This window comes from Cetorhinus maximus, chromosome 11, assembly GCF_964194155.1.
Source record: "Cetorhinus maximus chromosome 11, sCetMax3.hap1.1, whole genome shotgun sequence".
NCBI classification, from domain to species: domain Eukaryota; kingdom Metazoa; phylum Chordata; class Chondrichthyes; order Lamniformes; family Cetorhinidae; genus Cetorhinus; species Cetorhinus maximus.
This window is the reverse complement of record NC_135889.1, coordinates 70,820,070-70,844,204: the sequence shown is the minus strand read 5'-3', so window position 1 is coordinate 70,844,204 and position 24,135 is coordinate 70,820,070. Positions and strand designations below refer to the sequence as shown.

The 24,135-nt window shown below is 44.2% G+C and overlaps 1 long non-coding RNA gene across 1 annotated transcript in view; it reads left to right on the top strand.

Annotated features, from left to right (window-relative positions):
• The first annotated feature begins 11,358 nt into the window (after positions 1–11,358).
• LOC144686289 (uncharacterized) overlaps positions 11,359–24,135 on the top strand; it is a 95,298-nt gene continuing 82,521 nt past the window's right edge. The window contains exons 1-2 of the long non-coding RNA XR_013577891.1: positions 11,359–11,485; positions 14,351–14,505. This is a non-coding gene — a long non-coding RNA (uncharacterized LOC144686289). The remainder of the gene's footprint in view (positions 11,486–14,350; positions 14,506–24,135) is intronic.

Here is a 24,135-nt window from a genome sequence, read left to right as displayed (position 1 = left end):
TCAAGCATAGAGTTGGAAAGTCCATTGTGCAGAACATGATAATGTGTTCATTAACACACTTTCCACCAAAAAATGCTGAGTGGTGAGAAACAGCGAGAACAGAGCAGGGCTTAAAACAGCATGGAGGGAGGGAGTGAGACTTCACTTGGTGAGTGGCAGGGAACAGTGAGAGCAGAAGGTGGCTTAAAACAATATGGAAGGAGTAAGACTTTGTTTGGTGAGCAATGGGAAACAGCACGAGAAGAGTAGGGTTAACCGCCACCACCAAGAGTCAGTCTGTGGGTTCAGAACTCACTTTCAGAAAGAAAAATCAAGGTGTGACATCACAGGGAAGCAGGTAGTTAATTGACTGGTGAGTATGTCCTGTTTAACTTATCTAAATGATGGATTAAACTTGTGAGCCTTATTTTTATTTTTTTTAAAGTAAGGTTTATTACTACTAGCAAAGTGTATTAAGTACTAGTTATCAGTATTAGTAAAGTTCATTAGCATTAATAAAGTTTATTAATAGTAGTAAGGTTTATTAGTATTAGTAAAGGTTTATCAGCAGTACTAAGTGCAAGGCTATTAACTAACAGATAGAGGAATGACAGGGCTCCAACCTTGAGAGTGCACATTCTATACTACGTACGAACTCCAGGACGTTTCTTGTGATATGGATAACCATTTGTCCAGGATGTGTCATCAGTTGCAGCAGCTTGAGCTCCAAGTTTTGGAACTTGAACAGCAGCTGGCAACACTGTGGTGAATCTGTGAAGTTGAGAAATTCATGGATAGCACATTTATAGATGTGATCAGCCAGCATCTCAAGAGTATGCAGGGAGAGAGGGAATGGGTGGCCAACAGGGCAATCAAGTAGAAACGGGCAGGTAATGAGGACATCCTACTCTCCAACCAGTATTCAGTTCTGAATACTGTTGAGAGTGATGGTTCCTCCAGTGAGTGCAATCAGAGCCAAGTCCATGGCACCATGAGTGACACAGCTACAGCTATACAGAGGGTTTGAGGAAGACCAGAAGAGCAAGGTGATTCAATAGACGTCAATCCAGGATGGTGTGTTGCCTCCATGGTGTCAGGGTCAAGGATGTCACAGAACAGCTGCAAAGCACCCTGTGTTGGGAGGGTGAACAGTCAGTAGTTGTATACATTAGTATGGATGACATAGATAAAAAGAGGGATGTGGTCCTGTAGACAGAAGTTAGGGAGCTAGGTAGGAAATTAATAAGCAGGACCTCAAAAGTAGTAATCTCTGGATTACTCCCAGCGCCACGTGCAAGTGAGTATAGAAATAGGAGGATAAAGCAGATGAATTATGGCTGGATAGATGGGGCAGGAGAGAGGACTTTAAATTCTTGGAGCATTGGGACCAGCTCTGGGGGAGATGGGACCTGTACAGACAGATTGCATCTAAATTGAGCCAGGACTGAGTTCCTTGTGGAGCGGTTTGCTGGTGCTATTGGGGAGGGTTTAAATGAACTTGACAGAGGTGTGGGAATGAGGAGATAATATCAGAGAGGAATATCAAGGTGCACAGAATACTGGGAGAGATAGCATTAGAGTCGGGAATAGTAAATTACTAGCTAGGGTTAAAGTAAGGGAGAAAGTAATAAAGTCTAAATTAGGGTTACTGTGCATGTGTGTGAATTCATGGAGCATGGTTAATAAAATTGGTAAGTTAAAGGCACTGACTGACATGTGGAAATACAATGTGGCTATAACAGAGAGCTGGATCAAAGAAAGGCAGACTGGGTGTGAAATACTCTTGGGTGAAAAGTGTTCAGGTAAGATAAGAAAGGAAGAAAATGGGAAGGAGTGGCAGCATTGATTAAGGAGGGCATTGCACTGCTGGAGAGAGAGGATATCCCAGACTGGCCAAGGACAGAATCCATTTGGTTGTATCTAAGGAACAAAAATGGTGCAAGTATATTACTTGATGTAATCTTTGGCACCTGATTAGTGGAAAGGATGTAGTGAAACAAATTTGCAAGGAAATTACAAAGAGGTGCAAGGATTACAGAGCAGTTATAATGAGGGACTTTAATTATCTGAATATAGACTGGGATAGTAATAGTGTAAAGGGAAGAGAGTGGCAAAAGTTCTTGGAGTGTGTTCAGGAAAATTTTCTACAGCAGTGTGTTTCCAGTCCAACAGGAGGGGACGCACAGATGGACCTGGTCCTTGGGAATGAAATGGCTCAAATGAATCAAATATCAGCAGGAGAAGATTCAGGGGACAGTGATCATTGCATCATTATGCTTAGGTTGGCTATGGAAAAGGGCATGGAACAATCTATAGTCAAAATAATTAACTGGGGGAAAGCCAACTTCTGTGGGATAAGAATGGATCTGGGCCAGATAAATTGGACTCAAATGTTGGCAGTAATCATGTAGCTGAACAATGGGCTACCTTCAAAGAAGAGATAGCTCATGCACAGACAAGGTATATTACCTCAAAAGTGAAAGGTAGGACAAACAAATCCAGAGCTCTCTGGAAGACAGAAGAGATAGGTATTAAGCTGAAGCAAAAAAAAGCGTGCTTATGACAGATGTAAGTTAGATAATACAAAGGAGAACCAGGCTGAATATAGAAGGTCCAGAGTGAAAAAGCAAATAAGAGAAGAAATGAGGGAGTATGAAAAGAGATTGGCAGTTAACATAAAGGGAATCTAAATCTCTTCTATAGGCGTATAAATAGTAAAATGGTGGTAAAAGAAGGAGAGGGGCCAATTAGGGACAAAAAAGATGATTTATGCATGGATAAAAGCAAAAAACTGCGGATGCTGGAATTCCAAAACAAAAACAAAAATACCTGGAAAAACTCAGCAGGTCTGGCAGCATCTGTGGAGAGGAGCACAGTTAACGTTTCGAGTCTGAATGACCCTTCAACAGAACTAAGTAAAAATAGAAGAGAGGTGAAATATAAGCTAGTTTAAGGGGGGAGGGGTGTGGGACAAGAAGGGCTGGATAGAGGGCCAGTGATAGGTGGAGATAACCAAAAGATGTCACAGACAGAAGGGCAAAGAGGTGTTGAAGGTGGTGATATTATCTAAAGGAATGTGCTAATTAAGGGTAGAAAGCAGGGCGAGCAAGGTACAGATAGCCCTAGTGGGGGTGGGGTGGGGGGAAGGGATCGAAATAGGCTAAAAGGTAGAGATAAAACAATGGATGGAAATACACTTAAAAATAATGGAAGTAGGTGGGAAAAGAAAAATCTATATAAATTATTGGAAAAAACAAAAAGGAGGGGGAAAATCGGAAAGGGGGTGGGGATGGAGGAGAGAGTTCATGATCTAAAATTGTTGAACTCAATATTCAGTCCGGAAGGCTGTAAAGTGCCTAGTCGGAAGATGACGTGCTGTTCCTCCAGTTTGCGTTGAGCTTCACTGGAACAATGCAGCAGGCCAAGGACAGACATGTGGGCAAGAGAGCAGGGTGGAGTGTTGAAATGGCAAGCAACAGGGAGGACTGGGTAATGCTTGCGGACAGACCGAAGGTGTTCTGCAAAGCGGTCACCCAGTCTGCGTTTGGTCTCTCCAATGTAGAGGAAACCGCATTGGGAGCAATGAATGCAGTAGACTAAATTGAGGGAAGTGCAAGTGAAATGCTGCTTCACTTGAAAGGAGTGTTTGGGCCCTTGGACGTTGAGGAGAGGGGAAGTAAAGAGGCAGGTGTTGCACCTTCTGCGGTTGCATGGGAAGGTGCCGTGGGAGGGGGTTGAGGTGTTGGGGGCGATGGAGGAATGAACCACGGTGTCCTGGAGGGAATGATCCCTACGGAATGCCGCCAGGGGGGTGAAGTTTGATCTGTTTGGTGGTGGCATCATGCTGGAGTTGGTGGAAATGGTGGAGGATGATCCTTTGAATGCGGAGGCTGGTGGGGTGATAAGTGAGGACAAGGGGGACCCCATCATGTTTCTGGGAGGGAGGAGAAGGCGTGAGGGCGGATGCGTGGGAGATGGGCCAGACACGGATGAGGGCCCTGTCAACCACCGTGGATGGAAAACTTCGGTTAAGGAAGAAGGAGGACATGTCAGAGGAACTGTTTTTGAAAGTGGCACCATCAGAACAGATGCGACGGAGGTGAAGGAACTGAGGGAATGGGATGGAGTCCTTACAGGAAGCGGGGTGTGAGGAGCTGTAGTCAAGGTAGCTGTGGGAGTCGATAGGCTTGTAATGGATATTGGTGGACAGTCTATCACCAGACATTGAGACAGAGAGGTCAAGGAAGGGAAGGGAAGCGTCAGAGATGGACCATGTGAAACTGATGGAGGGGTGGAAATTGGAAGCAAAATTAATAAATTATTCCAGGTCCAGACGAGAGCATGAAGCAGCACCGAAATAATCATCGATATACCGGAGAAAGAGTTGTGGGAGGGGGCCTATCTTGACTCCATTCTCTCTCCCCTTGTCCTGTCCCTTCCCACCTACATCCGTGATTCCTCTGACACCCTACATCATATCAACAATTTCCAGTACCCTGGCCCCAACCGCCTCCTCTTCACCATGGACGTCCAATCCCTCTACACATCCAACCCCCACCAGGATGGTCTGATGGCTCTCCACTTCTTCCTCGAACAGGGGCCCGAACAATCCCCATCCACCACTACTCTCCTCCGTCTGGCTGAACTTGTTCTCACACTGAACAATTTCTCCTTAAACTCCTCTCACTTCCTCCAAATAAAAGGTGTGACTATGGGTACCCGCATGGGCCCCAGCTATGCCTGTCTCTTTATGGGGTGTGTGGAACATTCCTTGTTCCAGTCCTACTCTGGCCCCCTCCCACAACTCTTTCTCCGGTACACCAATGATTACTTCGGTGCTCCTTTTTGTTTTTTCCAACAATTTATATAGATTTTTCTTTTCCCACCTACTTCCATTATTTTTAAGTGTATTTCCATCCATTGTTTTATCACTATCTTTTAGCCTATTTCGATCCCTTCCCCCCAACTCACCCCCACTAGGGCTATTCTTAATTAGCACATTCCTTTCGATAATATCACCACCTTCAACACCTCTTTGACCTTTTGTCTGTGACATCTTTTGGTTATCTCCGCCTATCACTGGCCCTCTATCCAGCTCTTCTTGTCTCCAATCCCCCCCACCCCCCCAATCCTGCTGAGTTTTACCAGGTATTTTTGTTTTTGATTTATGCATGGAGGTAGGGGGATTAGCTGAGATATTAAATGAATACTTTGTAACTGCCTTTACCTGGGAGAAGATGGTACCCAGGCCATAGTGAAAGAAGAGGCAATTAAAACACTAGAAGGATTTAAAATTGATAAGGAAGAGTTATTAGATAGTCTTACAGTACTTAAAATTGATAAAATGCCAGGACTGGATGACATGCATCCAAGGATACCGAGGAAGATGAGAGTGGACATTGCGAAGGCAGTGGCCATAATTTTCCAGTTTTCCTTAGACTCAGGGTTGTGTCAGAGGAAGGTGAATTGCAAGTGTTACACACTTATTCATAAAGGGTGTAAAGATAAGCCGAGCAAGTACAGACCAGTGAGTTTAACTTTGGTGCTGGGCAAACTTCTAGACACAATAACTTGGGACAAAATTAAGTCACATGTACAAATGTAGGTTAATTAAGGAAAGCCAGCAGATTCATTGATGGGAAAATCATGTTTAACTAACTTGCTAGAGTTTTTTTGAAGATGTAAGAGAGAGAGAGTCGTTGAGGAAAATGCAATTGATGTGGTGTTCACGGACTGCCAAAAGTCATTTGATACAGTGCCACAATGACAGACTTTGAGCCCATGGAATAAAAGGGACAGTAGCAACATGGATACAAAATTGGCTGATCGAGTGACAGGAAACAGAGAGTAGTGGTTAAAGGGTGTTTTTCAGTCTGGGGGAAGGTTTGTAGTGGAGGTCCCCATGGGGTCAGTGTTGAAGCCCTTGCTCTTCCTGATATATATTAATGACCTACACCTCAGTGTACAGGGTACAATTTCGAAATTTAAGGATGATGTAAAAACTTGGAAGCATTGTGAACTGTGAGGAGGATAGTGTAGAACTTCAAAAGGACATAGACAAGTTGCGTGGAATGGGCGGACATGTGACAGATGAAGTTCAATGCAGAGAAATGTGAAGTGATTCGTTTTGGTAAGAAGAACATGGAGAGACAATATAAAATAAAGGGTACAACCTAAAGTGGATGCAAGAGCAGACGAACTTGGGGTTATATGTGCATAGGTCATTGAAAGTGACAGGACAAATTGCGAGTGCAGTTAGTAAAGCATACTAGGCTTTACTAATAGGGCCATAGAGTACAAGAAAAAGAAGGTTAGGTTGAACTTGTATAAGACACTAGCTCGGCCTCAGCTGGAGGATTGTGTCCAGTTCTGGGTGCTGCACTTCAGGAAGGATGTGAAGGCATTGGAGAGAGTGCAGAAAAGATTCCAGGATGAGGAACTTCAGTTATGAAGATAGATTGAAGAAGTTGAGACTGTTTTCCTTCAAGAAGAGAAGGCTGAGAGGAGATTTAATAGAGGTATTCAAAACCATTAGGGGTCTGGACAGAGTAGATTGGGAGAAACTGTTCATACTTGTGAAAGGATTAAGAATGAGAGGGCACAGATTTAAAGTAATTGGCAAAAGAAGCAAATTTACATGAGGAAAAGCTTTTTCACATAGCGAGTGGATAAGGTCTGGAGTGCACTGCCTGAGTTTGTGGTGGAGGCAGATTCAATCAAGGTATGCAAAAGGGAATTAGACTGTTATCTGAGAAGGAAAAATGTGCTGGGTGACAGGGAGAAGGCGGGGGAATGGCGCTAGGTGAGTTGTTCATTTGGAGAGCTGGTGCAGACGTGATGGTGCGAATGGCCTCTTCTGTGCTGTAACAATTCTATGATTCTGTGAAGACATCCTAGCAACATCCAAGATCGAAGCATTGGAACCAAAGAGACTATGTGATAATCAGGACCAGGGATTGAAAAGATATGCACATTACACATGCTGTGGTTACGGCTGACAAGTCCTCGACAGACCGCAACTCTTTCATTCGGTATTAGCACTTGAGGTGGCCCCCCAAAATGAACCGTCGGCCACAACAGATACTGAGAAAGTTTGAGATTTCTGGCCTGTTAAACAACATCAGGCTCAAGGAATATCAAGGCCAAAGCATTCAGAAACTACAGGAATGGCAGGCCACATCATCAATGAGCATCTAAGATGTCAGGCAATCATTTAACTCCATCATCACTCATACTTGCTTGGAAATCCTAAGACACACCACTAAAAGACACCAAGACTGGTTTGGTGACAACAATACAGAAATATGCAAACTCATTGATTATAAATGGACAGCATCCAAAATCAGGATCCAAACTCCACAGAAAATAAGCTCGCCCACCAGACAGCCAAAGCTGAAGTTCAAAGAAGAGCTCATAATTTGAAGGACAAGTAGTGGATGGAGAAAGTTGAGGAAATTCAACTCCTCCCCAACATGCATGACAAATTTTCAGGGCAACCAAGCAAACATATGGACCTTCAAAACACAGACCAAGAATGGTAAGATCCAAAGATAGCAAGATTTTTCTCAAAGACACAAACAATATTAACGTCTGCTGGAAAGAGCACTTTGTAGAACTGCTCAATCAAAATTTCATGGTAGACATACTTGCTGGAAAACCTTCCACAACATCCAATCAGAAGTGAGTTAGACAATGACCCAATGCTGAACAAAAGGACTCCTGTCAACCAGATGAAACACTATAAATCTTTTAGTCCTGACAATGTTGCTGTGGAAACACTGAAAAGTAGAGGAGACGTACTGATCTCTTAGATACATGCCCTATTTGTGAAGCTCTGGCAGAATGAAGAAATTCTAAATGACCTTAGAGATGGCATGATGATTACAATCTTCAAGAAAGGAGGCAAGTCAAAATGTATCAAATACAGGGGCATAGCAGTTCTCTCAATTGTTGGCAAAGTCCTAGCTAGCTTACTTCTTAATTACCTCTCACCTATTAAGGTCCTTCTAGAGTCTCTGTGTGGCTTCCAACCATCCAGAGGAACAACCTACATGGTCCTCACGCACACTAACTTCAGGAAAAATTCAGAGAATGGAACATTCTTTTTTACATGGCTTTCTTCAATCTCACAAAAGCTTTCAACTCAGTGCTACAGTGGTATAGGTGCCCCGCTAATTTCACAAACATCATTAATCTCCCACATGGCAATCTGCAAATAACAGTGCAATGAATTGGCTCCACCACAGAGCCTCTCCCTGGCAAAACAGTCATCAAGCAGGGGCATGTAATAACCCCAGTGCTATTCTTAATCTTTCTTGCAGCAACACTGCAACTTAGTACTGATCGGCTCCCCACAGGTTTGGCAATAACTCATCACAGTGATGATAAACTCGTCAACCTCATCTGACTGAATTCCACAACTGCACTTCTATAATAGAACTTAATATGCTGAAAATGCACAAGACAGTGCTCATGCTGAAGAAGAGCTACAACAGATAATTAACACATTCACCACAACCTGCCAGAGCACGAGACTTGCCCTGAACACCAGAAAGACCAAAACCCTCTACTAACCAGCACAAAATGTATCAAATGCAACACCTTCAATTGAGATTCATGGTCAAGTGTTGGAAAATGTCCCTCACTTCCCATATTTTTAAAGCTATCTATCCCAAAAAACTGACATTGGTGACGAGGTACACCACTGAATTCAATGTGCCAGCTCAGTCTATGGCAAATTATGTGCTTGAGTTTATAAGAATCATGATATCAGACCTACCACTAAACTCAGACTCTGCTGAGTACTGGTTTTCGTCATGCTTCTCTTAGAGTCCTGAAGCTTAGACAACTTATAGATGCCATATCATGGCCCTAGAGCAACATCATCAATACTGTCTTAGGGGGATCTTGCGAATCAAGTGGGAGGACAAAAGAATAAACATGAACATTTTCCAGGACATACTCATACTAAGTTTAAAAGCCATGATAATCTCACATCAGCTGAGTGGATGGGATATGTTGTCAGAATGCCCAACCCAAGACTGCCCAAACAAGTGCTCTACTCAGAAATATGCCAGGGAACCCATTCTTAAGCGGGCGTGGGGGGGGGGGGGGGGGGGGTGGGAAAGGAAATGTTTCAAAGACAATCTCAAAGCCTCCAGGAAGGTTTGCTCTATTAACATTAACACATGGGAAACAGGTGCTAAATTGCAGCTAAAATAGTGATTCATCATCAAAAATGGTGTCAAAACCTTCCAATCAACAAGAGCAGCCACTGAGAGAGAATGGCAAATGAGATAGTAAGAGAGATGGCTGCTCAAGCCAACAATCCGTCACCACCCCTACAAGCTGTCAACCAAAGTACTCACTATGGGAGAGCCTGCAAGCCTAAGATAGGGCTCATAAATCATCTGCAAACTCACAGGCAACACTGACATCTCACTTCAATCCAGCTATCCACAAGAAAGAATCATGCTCAACACAAGGGATTGTCAATAGCCTCTAAACCATTTACAACAAAGGTTAACATACCATTTGCTTTTCTTGTTACTTGCCACAACTCCATATTAACTTTCTGTGTCATGTTCAAGGACACTCTCTGAACATCAACATTTCCCAGCCTCTCACCATTTAAAAAATATTCTGCTTTTCTATGTTTCCTTTTTTAATCAAAGTTGATAACTTTACAGTTCCCCATTATAAAATAGTGTATTTGAATTTGAAAATGTCTGAAACACAGCATAGTAATTGTTCCATGTATAAACATCAATAATTTATTTTTGCCAATGTTCTTCATTTTTCTCATCAGCCTATCAATTCTTTGCAACACAACTAATCCCAGTCCTGTGTTCAGCCAACCTTCACATGCACAAACTTCCGGCAGGAGTGACTGAATATTAATCAGCCAATGTCAGCATTTTTCAATGTTTTAAGTACTTAGGCACTACAGCACTTTTAAATTTCCAGTTTCAAAAGTGGCTGTCAATTTAATCAGCTTGTTTCTAACTTTAACATTTATTTGACAGTTCGAGGCAATCGAGTAGAGTCCTACAGATGTGTTTTGGTATAGATGCATGGAGCTAATTCCAGAGCAGGTCAAGCCTAACTGTCACTGCCAGAAATTGTCTCGATAATGAACCACTTGGTGCATCGTTACAGAACACTGATGTCATAGATTTCTCAACAGCTGCAGTTTTGCATTTCATAAAACTGGAATCATTGTGCAACTGTTCTACAAACTTTCATTTGGTGTGGCAACTCCACTAAGAATGTATACCACTTTTGATTGAAAATTTATTAGAATCTCTCCACTCTGTTTGTTTTTATCCATCACTGAAGCTTATTACCAAGAATAATTGATACTTGTACAATGCAACCTTAAGTAATGTAATAGAGCAGTGGTTAATTAGTGCAGATGAAGTAAAAATGAAAAACAAGACTTAGATTTATATTGTGCCTTTCATGACAGTTAGATGCCCAAAACCACTTTATAGCCAATGGAGTACTACAGAATTGTAGCTATTGTTGTAATGTAGGAAATTGTGGGAAGCTGCTGTATTTTGAATATAATAAAAGGGTCATTACATTGGGGAAGCTTTTTATAGATACAGGGAAAAGCTGAACTTACAATTACTATTTAGCATTACCTATAAGGATAACATAGGCTAACTTTTGCAAATGAGTTAACAGAGAATCTTAATGCTATGTTTATGGTTTTGTGCTAATAGTATGAAGGTGACTTGTTAAAGGCCAGGTGACAAATGGTTAAAAGCCAGGCAACAATTGGAAGATGCTGAAGCAAACAGATCTAGGAGGAGATTGGCCAAATTTGCTTTTGGGACCTTCCTGCTCTAGAGAGGACTGCTGGGGGTGAAAATGAACCAATATGGACCGTCACTATCAGAGAAAGGAGCCAATCATGGACCGTCGCTATCAGTGAAAGGAACCAATCATGGACAAAGGCAAAATACTGTGGATGCTGGAAATCTGAAACAAAAACAAAAAATGGTGGAAGAGCTCAGCAGGTCTGACAGCATCTTTGGAGAGAAAGACAGAGTTAACATCTCGAGTCCGTATTTTCTTCAGAGCTGAAGGGAAGTATGATGCCTTACATCATTCCCCACACACTTCCCTTCAGCTCTGAAGAAGCGTCATATGGACTCAAAACATTAGCTCTGTCTTTCTCTCCACAGATACTGTCAGACCTGCTGAGTTTTTCCAGCATTTTTTGTTTTTGTTTGAGCCAATCACGGACCGTCACTGTCAGAGAAAGGAGCCAAACATGGACCGTTGTTATCAGAAAGGAACCAATCAGAAAGTGTGTAACTGGCAGGGCGGGAAGCAGAGGCCTATTTAAGCACAGCATTCGTTAAGCTTGAGGCCATTGCTGCAGTTGGGCAAGGAAGTGGGATAGCCTGGTCAGCTATCTAAATAGAAAACGGACAAGGATGAATCGACCACCCAACCCTGTCTGTTTCTCAGGGAAACCAGGCAACTAAAGCACGGGGTGAGTAGTTACCGGTATAAGTATTATTGAACTGTCTGTAACAGAAATCGAATAAAAAAGTGCAGCTGTTCTGGGCAAAGTCTCAGGTTTTGGGTCATTGACATCCAGAATAAATCTCTGAACCCAGGTGATAGGAATAGTCTACAAAATGCTACAGTCCATTTGTGCACAGCAACTCTCTCAAACAGCAATTTTCAACATTATTCTTTACTCTACATTTGTACCAAATGCGGGACATAGTCATCGAATGAGTATAGTACAGCATAGCTCACATCTTATTGCAGGTAACTCACTGTTGTTGCTCGTTGCATGGTGTCAGTTGCGGCGCAGTTGGTAATGCTGTCACCTGATTTACACAGTTTTGGATTCAAGTCCTATTCCAGGACTTAAGCATAAAGTCAAGGCTGACATTTCACTACAAGTATTGAGAGAGTGTGGCACTGCATGAGATGTTAAACAGAGACCCTACCTGCCCACTCAGGTGGAAGCAAAATAACCCATGGCACTATTTTGAAGAAGGGGAGTAAAGTTAACATGGTGTCCTGGTCAATATGAGTTAACTGTTCACAAATTAGCTGCTGTATTTCCTAGATTGCAACAGCAACTACATGTCAAACATTCTTTATTGGCTGTAAAATGCGTTGGTGCTATATAAATGGAACTTTTTTCTTTTTTTTCATGCACTCTCACTAAAGGCCTTTTCAATGTGTTCCTCTCTCTCTGTGTCCCTGTGTCCCTCTCTCTGTGTCCCTGTGCCCCTCTTTCTCCCTGTGTCCCTTTCTTTTCCTGTGTCCCTGTGTCCCACTCTCCCCTGTTTCTCTGTGACCTTTTCTCTCTCCCTGTGCCCCTCTCTTTGCCTGTGTCCCAATCTCCCTGTTCCTCTGTGTCCCTTTCTCTGTGTTCCTGAGTCCCTCTCTGTGTTTCAGTTTCTCTGTGTTCCTCACAGTCCCTGTGCCCTCTCTACCTGTGTGTCCCCATCTCTCCCTCTGTGCCCATGTCCCTCTCTCTCTCTCTCTGTGTCTCTCTGTCCTTCTGACCCCCTCTCTCCCCCTCTCTCTCCTTCTCTCTATGTCCCTTTCTCTCCCTGGGCCCCTCTTTTTTTCTTTGTCTCTCTCTCTCCGTCTCACTCTCTCTGTCTTTCTGTCTTGCTCTCTTTCTGTGTCCCCCTCTCACTGTCTCCTCTCTCACTGTGGGACCTGGGGGCTAGGAGGTGGGGTTAAGATGTAGAAGCAGTGAGAGGCTGGAGGGGGTGTGGGTTGGGGTAGATGGATTGGGAGGGTAGGGGTGGGGTTAGGGGGTAGGGGTCAAGGGTGGGGGTTGGAGGATGGATCTGGGGTGTGGGGGCTAGAGATTGCGGGTTTGGGGATAAGCAGGAGGGTGGTAGGGGCTGGGAGGGATTGGGGGATGGTGGGGTAGGGGTCAGGGGCTAGGAGGTGGGGTGGGTGGTAGTGGTAGGGGTGGGGGTCAGTGGGGGTGCGGGGATAGGGGCTATTAGGTAGGGTAGGCAATATGGGGGTAAGGGTTTGGGGATAGGGCTTGGGGGTGGGGGTAGACAAGGGTGGGAGGTAGAGGGCGTGGGGCTGTACAGTGTGGGGTGCTGGGATGAGGGCTAGGAGGGGGTGGGTGTTGCGCCATGGGGCAGTGGGAAGTAGGAGGCTGCAGGAGGGGCAGCAACATTACTACCATTGCCTACCAAGCTGGAGTGGTAATGATCAGTGCCAATGCTGCATAGAAGAGGTTGGCCATCCAATGCAGATAGAGGATGAATGATCTCACCCATGCAGCCAGGGTAAGGCAACCATTTCATCACTCTAAACTCACACACTCAAGCCCATCACACATTCACTGGCATCTCACTCACTGCCAGCTCAAGGGACATTACCACCCATTCTCACACACTTACCCTCACATGTCCATCTGGCCTCATGTCCTCTGGAGATTGCCTCCTCAGACGTCGCCATCTTGAGGCCACTTTCACAGATCAACATGTCACCCCACACAAATGCTGGGTTGCCCTCCTTCCACAGCACTGTCCTCATCCTGCAGCCTCTTCCCTTGCCTGAGGGCACTTCTCCCTCTTCGCTGAGTAAGCCCTAACCCTATAGCCGTTGAAAAGCCACCCACACATGACTGATCTGGTAGGTAGAGACCTATCTGTGAGCCCCCCTAAAAGTGATGTGGTGCTGTCTGTGAAGCCTGGCACTGATGACTGCAAGTGCTGACCGAAGCAAGGTAGACAAACAAACCTTGAAGTCCCAGGTAAAGTGCAGCTCGCCAGGTGCATGTCGCTTATGTGCTGTTGTGAAACACGTCGGTGTGTTTTCCCGCCAACGTGGACGGATGATCCAGGAGGGGAGAGGGGGAACGATTCTGGCAGGTTAGTCTAATAATCATATGCTGATGTATTACAATGAGGTTCCCGACGTCCGATGGTGAAGAACGTGGCCTTCCATTGGTGGGCTGAGCGGACAATCGCGAACTGGTTTCACGCCGTCATGAAACCGATCGTGCCATATTGTCTGCTCACACCACCAAACATGCCCAACTCTGGCGGGCACGGAAAATCCTGACCAATATCTTTTTTTATTTATTCATTCAAGGGGTGTGGGCGTTGCTGCCTAGGGCAGTGTTTGGTGTCCACCTTTAATTGCCCTTGAGCAGGTGGTGCTGAGTTGTCTTCTTAAACAGCTGCAGTCCATGTGGTGTAGGACCCACAGTGCTGTTAGGAAGGGAATTCAAGGAATAGTATCACATGACACAGCTAAATCTAACCATCCAAATTTACCTGCCTACCTATGAGCTTTCCTGATTCCCTTTACAGGTTTTGGTGTACATTCATTTTGTAAGATCCTGTTTCATTTTCAGGCATTGGTACTTCAGACACTGAAGTCTGAACTGGGTCAAGCTTTGGGATGAGCTTGTGAACAAGTGAATCATACTCGTATTTTGCTTCATCCCTTTCCGGAATCATGCTTGGAGGTGCAAATAACTGTGGGCATGTTCACTGCCAGAGGATGAAGGTATCATTGCACTTATTTTTCACAGACATCGTGATAATCTTTTAGTAATTGCATTCCAGTTGAAGATTAATGGAGAAGAATCATTTTCGGTTGATGAATACCTCTGGGTGATCTGGGGAGCTTTGGCTGCCACATGTGTGCAATCTATGATTCCCTGGACCTGTGGGAATCCAGCCAGAGCAGCAAACCTGAGTGCGCTCTCATTCTGACTGGCTTCATTAGTTGTGAAGTGCAAATTAATGCCAGCCATGGTAAACGTGGTATCAGTCACGGGAGATCCACTTGTGGGCAGCAGATTGTAAGATTCAACAAATAGCATTAGCAGATTTTGGAAAGGTGCTGGAATTGGAGAAATTAAGGGCTGTGGTGACCTTGACCACCACTCTCAAAATGTATCCACCTGGTCCACTTAGCAGGAGGTCTTCTTCCAGGAGGTTGTAAAAGACAGGCCCCACATGACAAGAATGGCTGAGTTTCCTGAAACACTTATGCTCAGTTATGCCTAAGAAGCCAATCCTCTACCTGCATACCCTGTGTTGGGGATAACAGCTACTGCAAACTGGAACTCTATGTTCATCCCCTGTGTCCTATGGAACAGCAGGTAGTTGAGGAGATGGCAGCAGGTGCTGCTATTACTGTTGGTGTTGCTGCTGCTGCTCCTTTTGTTCCTCAGCTAAGGTCCAAGGTAGGGTCGATTAGTAGCAACCATGCTGATCCAAAGGTTGACACCTGGAAAGTGCAGATCAAAGGCAAAAAAACTTCAAGGTAGTAGGAATGACCTCTAAAGTCACCTCCAAAGCAGTGAAAGGACACTCAGAACAAGATAAAAGCATAATACTGCGGATGCTGGAAATCTGAAACAAAAACAGAAAATGCTGAAAATACTCAACAGGTCTAGCAGCATCTGCGGAGAGAGAAACAGAGTTAATGTTTTGAGTCCATATGACCCTTCTTCAGAACTCTGAAGGGTCACATGGACTTGAAACGTTAACTCTGTTTCTTTCTCCTCAGATGCTGCCAGACCTGCTGAGTCTTTCCAGCATTTTCTGTTTTTGTTTTTCTCTCAGAGCAAGTCCTGTGAGCAAAAGCCTTCCATTTAGATTAGGGAGTAGCTGCCATATCTCAGTGTTTAAAGTCTTTCATGTCTGTCAATTGTTCATTCCTGTTGTCCTCTCACCTTGGTTTACCAGACAAGTTCAGGATGCCCAGGAAACCCGTGTGTACAGAAGTAAAGACAGAACCCTGGGTGAAAACAGCAGTTAATGACCGTTTAACATATTCAATTGATAGATTCACGTGTTCCCTGGGGTTTTCTCATGAGCTGCAGAGTGTGCATGGATTAAAGGCGGAAATCAGTGGATTCCTGCCAACTACCTAGTGCACTGGCTGTTTCAGCTGTTTTAACCTGTCATCCACACAGAAGCCCACCCACCTTGGCAGGTTAAAAGCCCCCAATACTTTTCAACTGACTAGTTGCTCCCACATTGTTGTACCATTTTCTAGAATCTTGCACATGTTTTCTTCAGGTATGAGATGGGAAGGAGGAGTGTTGTTACAGTTCTCTTTGTTTTGCTCCAAATTTAGAATTACCATATCTCTGATATTCTTGCCCTTTTAACCTGGTGGTGACACCACTACAATTTTCAACGTGCTGCATTATAATTTGGTATTGAGAAAGAATACTATGTTTATTTCTATAACAGCTTAACCATTCACCATGTGGGATGTTCACAAAGTAGAAATTAAAGCCATATTTTGGTCACAGTGGTCATAGTAAAATTGTTGAGTGTATTAACATTTAGCTCGAAAACAAAGGCTACTTAACATTACAGGAATTTTGACATAATAGGGGTGAAATTGGTCTTTAAAGAGTGAAACGGCTGATGACGAATAGACCTGCAATGAAAAACAAAATCAGATGCAATGCAAAATAGGCTGCTGATTCACAAACATTCATTTTGCACTGTTGCTGAAGACTGATTTCACCCAAATTATCTTATGCATATTCTTTCCATCAAAGAATGTCTTCTTCAGGATTCAGCTAATTTTGCTCAAAGAATTCAATTCATCTAGCTTCTGCTGTGTTTTTTTTGTCAAAATGCTACATTGGACAATTTTATTTTACACATCATTGGATTGTTCTAAAAGAGGTCGGCCTCCATGAAGTAGAGGTCTGTTCGTCAAACAATAACAGTGCCACCCCTGTCAATAGGTTTACTCAGAATGTAAGGGTTGTATTTAAGAGAAAGGAGTGCTGGAAGTTCATAGCAAGATTTGTTAGAGTGAGGTTAGAATGAGATTTTTTAAATTTATTCTTTCATAGAATGGGGGCTTTGCTGACTAGGCCAACACTTATTTCCCATTCCTAATTGCCCTTGAGCTGGTGGTGATGAGCCACCTTCTTGAACTGCTGCAGCCCATGTGCTGTTTGTACTCCCAAAATGCTGTTCGGGAGGGAGTTCAGGGATTTTGACCCAATCAAGCATGTTGCTTTGCTCTCGATGATGTCGAGCTTCTTGAGTGTTGTTGGCACTGTGCTCACCCAGGCAAGTGGATAGCATCTATCACACTCCTGACTTGTGCTTTGTAGATGGTGAACAGGCTCTGGGGAGACAGAAGATGAGGCACTTGCCACAGAATTCCCAGCATCTGATCTGCTCTTGTAGCCACAGTATTTATATGGCTAGTCCAATTCAGTTTCTGGTCAACGGTAACCCCCAAGATGTTAATAGGTGGGGAGGGGGGGATTTCAGTGATGGTAATGCCATTGAATGTCAGGGGAGATGGTTAGATTCTCTCCTGCTGGAGATGGTCATTACCTGGCACTTGAGTGGCGCAAATGTTACTTGCTACTTATCAGTCCAAGTCTGAATGTTGTCCAGGTCTTGCTGCATATGGACACAAGCTGCTTCTGTACCTGAGGAGCCATGAATGGTGCTGAACATTATGCAATCATCAGCAAACATCCCCACTTCTGACCTTATGATAGAAGGAAGGTCATTGATGAAGCAGCTGCAGATGTTTGGGCCGAGGATACTGACCTGAGGAACTCAGGGTCGAGCGAGCAGAGTTCAAAAATTGAGACAGCCGACTTCACCCTTTACAGGTTTGAAAGTGGGTGGCCAGTTTACCCAGGGCTCAGGAAGTCCAACAGCTGAAGTGAGGAAAGAACAGCCTCGGAAAGAAGGCAATTGCCTTCACAGCAATACTTGTGGTCCAGGAGGGGCAGGTATGCTTTCTCAAGTCTCCCAAGTTTCTTCTCCATCAGATCTCCCACCATATGTCTCAGAGAACAAATCCATCCCAGAAGGCGCATGCTATGGGGTTAAAACACCTCCACAGCTTTTGAGGAAACATACACTTCCACTTTTTCTGACTGAACCTCTGGTCCCTCCAGGCTATGCAATCTGCTTCTGTTAATATCCAGGCCATGGTTTTAATAATTTATAATGTTTTTAATTATGGATAGACCATAAGTCTCTATTAACGTTGTTATAGAATTCCTTCCAGCTATGTTCCTGCTATATATGAAATTAAAAGTTGTTTTTATTCCACATAAGCTAAAGTAAACACTAACATAATGTAGGAAAGCCTAAATCTATATTCACAGAATCACAGAATCACAGTGCAGAAGAGGCCCTTCGGCCCGTCGAGTCTGCACCCTACCTACCTAATCCCATTTACCAGCACTTGGCCCATAGCCTTGAATGTTATGACGTGCCAAGTGCTCATCCAGGTACTTTTTAAAGGATGTGAGGCAACCCGCCTCCACCACCCTCCCAGGCAGCGCATTCCAGACCGTCACCACCCTCTGGGTAAAAAAGTTTTTGCTCACATCCCCCCTAAACCTCCTGCCCCTCACCTTGAACTTATGTCCCCTTGTGACTGACCCTTCAACTAAGGGTAACAGCTGCTCCCTATCCACCCTGTCCATGCCCCTCATAATCTTGTACACCTCGATCAGGTCACCCCTCAGTCTTCTCTGCTCCAACGAAAACAACCCAAGTCTATCCAACCTCTCTTCATAAGGTAAACGTTTCATCCCAGGCAACATCCTGGTGAATCTCCTCTGCACCCCCTCCAATGCAATCACATCCTTCCTATAATGTGGCGACCAGAACTGCTCACAGTACTCCAGTCTATATTGTCTAAAGGATGATGGTTTCACCTATGACTGAGTGGTATGTTCCTTAGTACAATAGTGTTGTGATTATGGGTTGCTGGCCTGGCAATCCAGTGATCAGAATCTCAAAATGCACTTTAATAAACGTCATAATTTGTCATAATTGCCATTCAGGAAAGCAAATTTATTGGCACGAAACTGGGATCGGTAGCGCTCATTGTTTGAATGCCAGAAGAGTCATTTGGGCCCAAAATGGCATTTTCAGCACACATATACATTGCACATTTTTGGGACGGATTGCATCAGACAACGCACTCATGAAGATGGTAGTGCATGCAGTGTGAATGGCCTTTGGAAGTGTGTAGAGCAGGTAGATCATCACATCAACCACTGTGTAATGCTGATTTGATATCAGTGCTGCCATTTTGGAGCTCAACACTCCAGCTCATGGTCTCTGTTAAACTTATACAGCTGAACATGTGTTCAGTAGTGAAGGGCTCCTACCAGTGTCATTTAAAGAAATTGTAACTATATATAGGATAGTTATTAGATGGTTTCTTCTGGTTGCTACTTCAACTCGACAAGTGCTTGTTTGAAGATTTACAAGATGTGGTGTGATTGGTGCTCAAGGACTTTTACTGACTTGAAGGCTTCTGCCCAAATCAGTTACTCCCAGCATGGATGTTTGAGTAGCCATTCCATTGGAATACAGCAAAACTTGAAGAACATAGAGCAGGACAAGCTGCCGGAAAAGGGAGGAGAAGAAAGGGGAGAAAGACTCGCAGTAGGTGTCAGGGGGAAGGGTGCTCAGGGGGCAACTGTCCTATCTGAATCACAGTGAGGAATAATGTGTTCAATGTTTAGATTTCAGTAAGGGCATTCTCACTGAAATCCTCCACCTGCTGCAGTCACAACTGCAACCTCAGAACAGGGCAAGGACAGCATTGTTAGTGGCTGTGAAGGTGACCACGGCCATGAACTTTCCTGCTTCTTGCTTCTTCCAGGCTGGAGATAAAGGTACTTGCAATATCTGACATTTTGTCATCCATGAGGGAGGTCACTGGTGAAATTCCATTCTCGCTTGTAAGAGGGAAGCAGGTAAAGTGAGTACATGGCAAACCAAAGGGTAGCTATTGATTGTAAAGGGCTACCTTCTGACAACATGCTTCATGTCTTCGGTGCACAACCCACTCACTCATGGGCAGCATGCTTACAATAAAAGTTCTGCTACCATACAAGATGTGGTAGAGTGGACCATTATTGTGCTAAAACAATCCTTCTGCTGCCTGAATCAGTGTAGAGGAGCCCTGCAATACTCAGCAGAACAAGGGCCAAGATCCCTGGTGGTTTGCTGCATGCTGCACAACTTTGCCATCATGAGGGCACAGCCCTTGTCACCAGCTATACGGCAGGAGGAGAAACGGGAGCCGGGGAAGGAAGAGGAGGGAGGAGGAAACCTAAATAGTCCCTTTCTTGCACCTGTCTTTACCAAGGAAAAATATACTGCCAAATCATAATGAAAGAGGAGGTGATCGAGACACTGGATAGGCTAAAAATTGTGATGAAGAGAAGGTATTAAGCAGACTGCATGTACAAAAGGTTGATAAGTTACCAGGACCAGATTAGATATATCCAAGGACACTGAGGGAAATAAGGGTAGAAATTGTGACGGCACTGGCCATAATTTTCCAATCTTCCTTAGATACAGAGATGGTGTTGGAGAGCAGGAGAATTGCAAACATTACACCCTTGTTCAAAAAATATGTAGTGATAAGGCCAGCATTTACAGATAGGCCAGTGTAATTTTGGTGGAGGGAAACATTTTAGAAATGATAATTCAGGATAATATTAACAACCACTTGGACAAATGTGGATTAATTAGGAAAAGCCAGTATGGATTTATTGGGGGTAAATCATGCTTAACTAAAGTGACTGAGTTTATTGATGAGGCAACAGAGAGGGTATATGACCTTCCAAAAGGCAATTGATAAAATGCCATGTAATGGGCTTGTCAGCAAAATTGAAACCCATGGAATAAAAGGGACATTACCAGCACGGATTCAAAGTTGGCCAAGTGACAGAAAACAAGAGTTGTAGTAGACAATTGATTTCTGAACTGGCGGAAAGTATGTAGTGGGGTCCCCCAGTGGTCAACATGAGGACCAATGCTTTTCTTGATCTATATGAATGATCTAGATATGAGTGTACAGGGCACAATTTCAAAATTTTCAGATAACACAAAACTTGGAAGTATTGCAAATTCTGAGGAGAATGTGAAAGACTTCAAGAGGACATAGACAGCCTGGTGGAATGGACAGACTCGTGGTCGATGAAATTTAATTCAGATGATTGTGAAGTGATACATTTTGGCAGAAGAAATGAGGAGGTGCAATATAAATAAAGGGTACAATTTTAAAGGGGGTGCAGGAGCAGAGTGACTTGGGGACATATGTGCACAAATCATTGAAGATAGCAGGGGAGTGGTTAATAATTGATATGGGAATCTTGGGCTTTATAAATAGGGTCATAGGGTACGAAAGCAAGGAAGTGATGATGGTGAACCTTTATAAAACTGGTTCAGTCTCAACAGTAGTGTTGTGTCCAATCCTGGGCACCACACTTTAGGAAGGACATGAAAGCATTAGGTAGGGTGCAGAAAAAAATTGCGACAATGGTCCCAGGAATGATGGACTTCAGTTACATGGATAGACTGAAGAAACTCGGGGTGTTCTTCTTAAAGAAGAGAAGATTGATAGGAGGTTTGATAGGAGAATTTAAAATCATGAACTGGACAGAGAAGATAGGGAGAAACTTTTCCCATTGGCAGAAGGATTGAAAACCAGACAATACTGATTTAAGGTGATTGGCAAAAGAAGCAACAGCAACATGAGAGAACTATTTTATGTATTGAGTGGTTCAAATCTGGAATGAACTGCTCGAGAGTGTGGTGAAGGCAATTTCAATCACGACTTTCAAAATAGTCCAACAGGCTAATTATCCAAAGATAAAAAATTTAGAGGACTACGGGAAAAAGCCCGCACATACACAATGGGATGAATGGCTTCCTGCGTGCAGTAACCACTCTATGCTTCTATGAGTCAATCGGTGGGATTTTATGGCCCCGCCCACAACCAGGATCGTCCGGTCCCACCGAAAGTCAATGGATTTCTGGCTGGGCCGCCGAATCTCCTGCAGTGGGTCCTGCCACAATGGGGCCGGAAAATCCTGGCCTATAATTCTTGCTGGGCTGTCTATGGACAACTCATCTGACTGTGATGCCAGTAAATGTAATCACAATTCCCCATTTGCCAACAGACCCAAACCTTCCTTTCCCTCTGTCATTGACAATCATAGCATCCGTTTGAACACAATGCAAAATTAAAAGCCAATATTAAATAAATATTCCAAACCAAATTCATATAAATGAAATCATTCCATATTACATACAAAAGTCAACAAATTACCCTTGTGCCTGTCATTTGTGTGCCTTTATCTTCCCTAGTGCTTCAGCACTTTGCTACTTTAATGGCTGCAGCATGGCTGATGGAAGGAATTTCTGTAAAGGAGACTGTAGATGACCTTGGAGAACAACCTGAAGCAGCTCTGCACCACCTCGGAATGGACAGCAACAGTCTAGGCTGGTTCACTGATAGGCAACAGCCAAGACACTAATGCAGCTGCAGGGGTGGGAAAACGAATGCGCTTATTGAGAGAGAGGACAGCAGGTCCATGCTCCATGGTGCCACTACCACTGCCGGGAGCAGCACCTCAGCAATCCTGCAAATCTATTGGAGGACAAAATACTGGACTGCTGTGACGCCCTGCAAGCCCCATTGCAGTAATATACAACCATGCTGAGATTATGCTTGTGTAGCAGCGTGTTGAGCCTGCATGACAGCAGTCTCAGCTTCCACTGCAGCACTCAGACTTCTGGTAGAAGCTGGTTATGCTGCAGAAGAAGCTGAGATATTGATCAGGTGCTGTATCATGGCTGGTCCCACAAATGTTACTAATGGAGTTGGCCACCACTTTCATGTTGGAAAGGATGTTTTTTAAATTATTCTTTCATGGAATGTGGGCTTTACTGGCTAGGCCAGCAACTGTTGCCCATTCCTAATTGCCCTTGAGAAGGTAGTGGTAAGCCATCTTCTTGAATTGTTGCAGCCCATGTAGTGTGGGTATATCCACAGTGCTGTTAAATTTCAGGATTTCGACCAGGTAATGCTAAAGGAGTGTCAACATTGTTCCAAGTCAGGATGGTGGGTGACTTTGAGGCAAACTTACAGGTGGTGGTGTTCCCATGCATCTGCTGCCTTTCCTTCTAGGCAGTAGAGGTCATGGATTTGGTAGGTGCTGTTGAAGGGGCTTTAATGAGTCACTGCAATGCATCTTGTAGGGGGTACACACTGCTGCCACTGTGCATCAGTTGTGGAGGAAGTGAATGCTTAAGGTGGCGGTTGGGGTGGCAATCAAGCACAAATCCATGGGCCAAATGAGTGCTGGACTCTTCCCTGCTCCTTGATATTGACTGCGGGATCACCAATACACTAAGTATACCACTGTACATATCCATCAGGGTGGATCTGTAGACTGTCCCATCGGAGTGCTCATCTGAGTCCTCTCAGCAGAACCCTTGCATAAGACTGCCCTTTGTTGAGCTGGCAACTGTGCTTTCCCTGCTCCATGACCTGGCTGCAGGCCACTCATGCCCAGTGTATCACCACATGCAGACCCCACCACTGTGCCATCCTGTAAATCACAGCCAATGTCAGAATCTGAGCTGGTGGCTGCAAGTGTGAAATCAAATAATGATACTTCTTCATCAACATTATTTTCTTTCTGTTCATCCACTGGCTGACCAGGTTGCACTTCTTGAGTATCTCAAAGGGCCGTGGAAAGGTTGTGATGTGGCGAGTAGGGGAATGTAACAGATGCATGTTTACACCATCTGCAGCTTACATATCAAAGGGAATTGTGGCATGAAGGATAAGTTGGATGTAAGAAGGAGGATTAGATATGAGGATAGCATCATCTTTGATGGCTTCAACCCCACCTCTGTCCATGGTATCAGTGACAGCCACTCCGACGACAGTTACCACAGTCTCCTCCATCGGGATAAAGAGATGCAGTATTCCCTACTGGTTAGCTCCTGCTGCCTTTGGTTGAATTTTCCTGCAAGGGCAAAGAAATGAGTTATCAAGTGTCTTTCAACCTGTTTGTGTAACGTGATTGACTTGGTTGAATAGCTAGCAGCAAGCTGTGTGATGTGAGTGTGAGATTTGCACCAATACTATCAGCAAGATTTTCCATCGGCGTGCGGGGTGGGGCTGATGTGCCAATGCGTAAAATGACGCACGATGATGTGGGGCATGCGTCCCAACGTCATCGTGCTGAGTTGTGATGTTTTGTTCGGTGGGCGCACGCCAGGGTCAGCTGTGCACCCACCGGTATGTAAACGGCTTATTAAGGCCATTAAGAAACCAATTAAGGTTATTGTAAATGCTGCC